Here is a 7,390-nt window from a genome sequence, read left to right as displayed (position 1 = left end):
AATTTGTCAGAAAATTGTAATCGTCATGTTTTATCACGTTAACATTAAAGTTAATGATGATGTTTGATGTCATGCACGCATGGGCGTAGCCAGAGGAGGCAATGGCAATGCCGTTTATTAAAAGTGAAAAAAAATCGATATTTCCAATATAAGGGAGGGGGAGCCTCTGATAAAAAAAAAACTGGCTACGCTCATGTCCATTGCCCTCTTAGAAGTCCATGTTACACGTCAAAATTTGAAAAAAAGGAACAAAATAAAATGACCCGATTTTGTCAGCCTAAAATTCATCGAGGGGCTGACAAAATCGGGTCCTTACTGTATTCCCGCACTGCATAGTTCAATGCAAGAAAGTAGGCCGTTTCATGACTGATTGGGGTGATGAAAAACAGCCTATTACGATGAGAAATTGCAAAAAATTTAGTTCCTATTGTAATTTTAACACGTTTTTTCTTTACTTTTTTTTTGCGGGGAGTTAAAGGATGCTGTAACAACAAATTGGGCAATAAAGAATAAATAACCTAGTGTCAGAGAATGGTAGAATATTATTGATATTTGTGAAGCTCTACCTTTAGTAGAATAATAAAGGATACCAACATACAATTTGTTCATAATAATGAGGATTTTCATCATGCGAAAAATAATGCTTAACTTTGACGTACAGTTTTATTTATGAGTTTTCGGAAAAACTTTTCAGATCTCCAACCAAAAGCATTTTGTAAGTTTTAATATTTTCAAAACATTGTAGAATAATAGTTCAACGATGTACAGAAAACTGATTAAGATTTTATCAATAAATAAAATAAGACTTAGCAAAATCAAGGTGTCCACTTTATAAAATGAAGAGTCCTTATCAGATTTTTCTTCGCCAGATAGCGCTGCATCTGCTGAACAATTTTGCCGAAGACACCAACCTTCTAGCTCAATTAGGTGTTGAGATCCGCATGAGGCCAATTTTGTACCCTTTGTGTCCACGCTTTTTGCATTACCTAGAAAAGGGGGAGGGGTTCATGGGGGATGTTTCACCCAAGGGTTATGAGACTAACTAACCGTTCAACTATAAGTTCAAAATTTATATCAAATTAATTGATCTACTAGAAACTCAACAGTGGCCATTTAAAAATTCAAGGTTCGTCTCGGCCTTTAAAGCGTTAGTGTTAAGTTATAACTATCGTCTGAAAAATATAGTGAATCATCCCTCACTCAGCACTTGCTCTGGTCAATTCAACTGGTAGCTTCTGATGAAGAGATTCGCACAATTTCACTCGGGTTTCAACACGTACTCTTGTCTACCCTACTAGCTTGTGCACCTTTTGAGTATCGTAGAGAGTTCAGTGTCATAACGGTATCCTGAAAATAGCAATATTTATATTTTACTTGAACCAATACTACAAAGATACTTACTACCGAAAACTTTCGTAAATTTGACTGGTCAAAATGCAGCCATGAACAATAAACAATTGAACAATCCCATGGAAACGATAGCGTAGTAAAATCATTAGGATAAACTTGCCAGCTCGCAGACTCGCCAGCTGTCATTTTCCTCCGCCTCGCTGTTTACCACACTCCGCATCTGCTGACTGCTTGGATCCTATTACCTGTCTTCCACATACCTTGCATTGAACGCTAAGCTGAGAAGCAGGTTTTGTCCCAATGAGGATGTAATACCTGGAAGAATGTCCTTACCTAATCCCACTGAACCAAACTGTGAAGATGCAGAAGATTCTTCGATCTCTAGTAATTTTGGTTGTCTAACTAATATTCCTTCCCTTTCTCGTTGACCGTAAGGACATGAGCAGCGACGTTATTGACTTTTAAATTTTGAACTCTTGATTTGAATTGGTTGCTAATCCCAATCCCCATGCATTATAATTATTCCAACCACAACACTGATACCCAACTCCTAGAGAGATCTCGTTGCACAAATCCCAACTTATTGCAGCAGCATCCGGAAGAGCTTGCACCTTGTGTACACAGAGGATTTGCCATAGAGCCCCAACCGGAACCGGGGACTCGACAGACAAACTGCAACTTGTACACGTGAACCAGTTGACGAAGCAATTACTCAAAGCAAAACACTTTACAAATCCTGGGTGCAGCTTTGTACTCCGTCGAGGTGAGCTTGCGTCAGGTTGTAATTCGAGGTTACTTCTGACAAGGGACACCACCCACAATTCATTCAGCTTGCTATGGCGCTCCGTCCTGGTGTCTGATAAAATACGGGAATAAACATGTTTTTCCAACATTTCTCTACACTTTTGCAGCATTCTTACGCAATTGCTATGTTTATATCGGGCTGCAGCTCTTACAGCACCAGGAATGTAGTTTTCAACCGAGCAGGAGTAAGCAGACTGTCTCTGTGCGTAAGGGTATGCGGTATGTTTGTCTTTCTTTTAGATATGAAACGAAACGATTTACGGAGTTTTTTTCATTGATAACCCCTCTACTAGCGGATTCATTTTTTACCCATGAAAAAATAAATAAATAACTCTTCCAGTAAAAGAATCTGTGTTGATATTGAACATTGGTCATCTGGATCCGAAGATATTCCAAAATTCGTTGGGGGACCGACGCGTTGCCAAAATTTACGTAAATGTGTCAGACTACAGAATGAGTATCGTACTCAGATACTTACTATTCAGAACAATACAATTATGAGAGTATTTTGTGAAAAAATGAAGCAATTTGGTGCAGTCGTTTTTTGAGTAATCAGCATTTAGGTTTCTGGTATCACGCTTGCCAAATAAGGATCTTGAAAACTTCAAAAACATTATACCGTAATTTTCAGATATCTCCAAGAATACACAATCAATTTGTATGATTTTTTCAAAGAAGCTCCTTATTACTTGGAATTGTGTAGTCCACTTCAAGATTGACTCCTTGATAGATAACTTTTTATATTGAGGCATGAATCGCATCACTCACCAAGGTGAATCCTGATCATGTAAATACAAATCAATAACTTTTTATTCAGCTCGAAGTATCGCATACCCATGCTCTGAGTGCAGAAACACCACTATATTATAGAGTCTGCGTTTCTTACTGGCGTTCTGAGACGAAGAAACGATATTTGCATAATATCACTTTCATTCCATTATCATTTTCTGCACTTGTGACAAGAACAGGCCGGCAGCGCAGCGCAACCAATATGGCAACAGTCAAGTTGCAACGAACTTTGAAGCTGCACCGCTTGTTCTACATCAACACAGAAATGAGGGGAACTTTGCTCGACTCGACTGAAGATAGTGTGAATGAGGAAAAACAGACCCCCGAGGAGCATGAGCATACCCTATTTGCACTGGAATTACCGAAGACCGCGCTTTGGTGAGTGCTTTTTGTACCAACGCTTGAAATATAATCCACTTTTCAGTAAATTGCGTTAAACTCTAATCAAAAAAGGAGCGCACCCTGGTGGAAGCTCATTCACAGTTCGCCACAGAAGTGTGGTGTCCTTCGACGCAGCGGACATAATGCTGGTCGGTAAGCTATTTGCGGTTCGAGCGAAAGAAACTTACTTTTCTCTTGGCGTGAACGCCACTCGGGTGGTTCGGTAACGGAAAAAGTTGTTGATGGCCAATTGAAGTTTTCCCGGTAGCTTGTTTCCAGAGTACAACGTGCAATATTTCGTTTTGTAGTGGGAAATAAAGGCATCACTTTGAAGGTCCGTCCTTTAAATACACATTGTTTTGCAATTTAATATTCTTTCCTTTTTCATACCCGAATAAGTTCAAATACCTTTACACAACTCAAATTAAGTATTACACGTAAGAAATTCTCGCTGCAACCAGGTCGCCATCGGCACACATCATTAGAATTCCAATTAGATGTCACTGCAGTGCACTGATCGCTAGTATAATTTAAAACTTAAGGGTAGTCGTTCCACTTTTCTCAAGAAGTCTTCAAGAAGTCCACCAATCTCGTACTAAACTAGTTTGTTAGTCAAAAAGTTTGCGTAAAAACTTATTTTTATTATAAATCCTTCGTATTTCTTCACGTGATATGTCTCACATTTTCCTTGGAACACATACCAAACTTAGTGGCAGCGTATAGGGGAAGCTGTCATTTAAAGCTAAGAAATTGGTGGCCATTTTGAATTTGGTCACCATCTTGGATTTCGTCAGAAAACCCGTTTTTCGCCATTACCTCACCGCTTAATTTGAATTCAGAGATCACCATCAGGAAACTGAGATCGTGTAAAGTCAACAACGGAAGGATTCAATCGGTTTTGTGAAAGAGTCTGGGTGATAAACTGGAATCTCAAAATATCTCTCGTCGCATATTGAAAGCGTGAAGTTTGTTCTAGAAATATCAGTAGACCAATTCAGATTTCTTACACTCTATCATGTTGTCCTAGCATATGTCCACATTCAACTAAATGTTCAACTAAAAAACCTTTCAACCAAGTATCATATGATTATTAAAGCAATCATATTATTTTCGACTAAACGTCATTCGACTAAATGTCATAGATTCCAAACATCAATTTTCGTACAACAAAAAATAAGTTTCTTCACTGGTCCACTTGCTGTTCCGTGTGTCCGTTGTCTAATGTAAGTTATGTTCAGTATGTGCAGCCTTTGGCTGAAGACGGCGTGAATTGTCATTATAGAAACATCGTCGTTTGTAATTTTTTCAGTATCTGTCGGTAGCTGTCAAAAAAAAAAGTAACTAAGGAGGACAAAAAAAAATAAAGAAATTAAAATTGCCATTCATTCTCTTTTTGCTATTGCTGTTTCTTGGTTATTTTTCAAAATTGTGTGTATATGTTTTTTATTGAAAACTTAACTGTTTAATTTGAAATTTGAACTGAGCATCCGTTGAATCACTGTTCGATAAAAAAAAGTTGATCTGAATGCACAGAGACCGGACACCCCGGGCTTGAAAGTATAAAAATAAACAAAAATAATGGCGTTTTCAGAATATTCGTGTCTGCTCTAGGTCATTTTTAAAATATACTTGATTTTTTTGCATGTTTTATTTAAAAATCTAATGTCTTGTCGTAAATAGGGCAACTGTTGACTCAATGTGTATATTTATATATTGTGGCCACATTTGAGACCAACTGTGATGGTTCATTTTTCATGTCTCGTGCTAAATAGGGCTATTGTAGACCTTCAGTAGATATTTGACTACAGTTGCCACTTTTGGGACCACCAGAATTTCCCGGAGGAATCTGTCATTGGGGACATCACAGCCTTCCTCAGGGATATTCGGTGGTTCCAAAAGTGGCCACTGTAGTCAATTATCCATTTTAGGTCTACAATAGCCCTATTTAGCACGAGACATGAAAAATGAACCGTCGCACGATATGTATTGGAGTTCAATTTCAATTGTCCCTAATTACAGGTTCCCTCGGGGACATCCGGTGGTTCCGAAAGTAGTCAATGTAGTCAAATATCCATTTTGAGTCTACAGTTGCCCTATTTACGACAAGACATGAAGAATGAGCTGTCGCATGATATGCTTTGGTGTCAAAATCGAAATGTCCCGTATGCAAGGTTCCCCCGGAGCACTTGGCGGCGCCATGAGTGGCCAAATCTGTACAAGACTCATTTTCAATTTTCAATAGGGTATTTTATGATAAGCTAGGGTGAAAACAATATTGCGCGACATATTTTGAATGAATAAATTGTTTGATCTCAATTCGGATCCACTACCGGCACCGATTCCGGGTAAATGGCCATATCTTGGTTGTTTCTGGACCGATCTTAATACTTGGCGCACCAATCGCTTCAGAATTTGATCTTCTATCCTCATGTGTAGTAAAATTTTGATTTTTTAGCCGAGACCTTTGCTAAACACACGTCATAATTTTACTGCATAAGACATGCTTCCGGAAATCCGGATTACCACCGGTATCCGGTGGTCATAGTTCATCTCCATGGATGCACTTCAAAACTACATTAGTTGACCCGTCCATTACTTCTTAAAGAATTGAAATCGGTCAATCTTTGGCAAAGTTACAGCATTCCAAAGTTGGCCCAATTTTTGCCTGTCCCTGTGTGTTTTCCTGTGTGTTTGTTATTTTGACAACCCCCTGTATATCAAATATTCCATCACACAATGGTCGGGCTCCATATAAAGGAGCGGCCAAAACTACCAAAACACTTTTTTGAGATTTTTATGGTTTTATAATTTTAAAATATACCTCATGTATTATATTATTTTGATTTCTTATTAAAATTGAACTAAAATTTAAATTTCTTTGACTTTTATGACGTCAAACTGACTGAAGTCAAAAAATTGAAAAATGTAACAATAAAATAAAGTACGAAATTCATAATTAAGGAATGCAATATTTTCCCAAAGTTACGCACTATCTGAAAGCTTATGGTTCAACACTTTTATCGAGCATGAGGATGGAAAAAAATATTTGGTTGAAGCTTTAATACAGTTCAATATTACACTTTAGTTATTTCGATGATTTTGAACATGAAAAACAACTCTTGTTGCGTCATGTCGCCACCTTTTCGAATATTGCACTTTAAAATACATCCTCAGATGTTACAAAAAAGTTTAAATTATTTGCAGAAATTTGCTGATTTGCAAGTTAGAGCTATTTGAATAATTCAATATTTTCATACATTTTGACGATATTTTTCATACAAAGCTGATATAAAATATATTTAACCACTCTTCATACATATTTTGATCAAACTCGTTAAAATACAAACAAAATTTGTGCTTTCAGCCAAATTTGATTGCATTTTAATAAAAAAAAACTAAAAAAAAAAGTTACGTAATATGTGAATAACCCCTTCTGAAACAATAAAAACGCCAAATAACATATTCAGATTACATATTTCATCGATTGAGGCGATAAAACTAGTGGCCAAACTTCGTTTTTTTCCGACCATTGTGCATCATTTGCGATACTTTAAAAATGGGGAGGGTACAAAAAAGGGCGGAGAGCTCCCTGCAAATCTTATCACAACTCTTCATATTGTATTTAAAGTTGAAAACATTATATGGCACATGAATTCCGCTGTCCTGAATATAAAACACTCTGTCGGTTTATTGATTTGATTAGATTTTTAAATCAAAAATGCAAAAAGTTCAAGTATATTTTAAAATTGACCTGGAGCAGACACGAACATTCTGAAAACGCCATTATTTTTATATATTTTTATACTTTCAAGCCCGGGGTGTCCGGTCTCTGTGCATTCAGATCGAGTAGGTGGTGTTGGGGACGCTTCGCGCTGCAGAATAAGCTACATATATTTCAAAGCCAAGCGTTGACTTATTGTCCTACTAAAGGAACCTTCTGCTGTATTACCCACGGCACTTCAATTATGGTACAGCAAAACCTCTTTTTACGCCCCTAACTGGGGGAGCGCAAAAAAAAATCGGAGCGCAATTTGGAATTTGGAGCGTAACAAGAATCAGAAACGTA

The 7,390-nt window shown here is 37.4% G+C and overlaps 1 long non-coding RNA gene across 1 annotated transcript; it reads right to left on the bottom strand.

The window, feature by feature from the left end:
- Positions 1 to 885: 885 nt before the first annotated feature.
- Positions 886 to 1,879, bottom strand: LOC110675948. The gene is made up of 3 exons (XR_002499942.1): positions 1,402 to 1,879; positions 1,048 to 1,347; positions 886 to 986 (listed from the first exon to the last, which is right to left on the bottom strand). It is a non-coding gene; the product is annotated as an uncharacterized LOC110675948 (long non-coding RNA).
- Between the last annotated feature and the right edge of the window lie 5,511 nt (positions 1,880 to 7,390).

This window comes from Aedes aegypti, chromosome 2 (assembly GCF_002204515.2).
Source record: "Aedes aegypti strain LVP_AGWG chromosome 2, AaegL5.0 Primary Assembly, whole genome shotgun sequence".
In the NCBI taxonomy this organism is placed as follows: Eukaryota; Metazoa; Arthropoda; class Insecta; order Diptera; family Culicidae; genus Aedes; species Aedes aegypti.
This window is presented reverse-complemented; position numbering and strand designations above follow the sequence as displayed.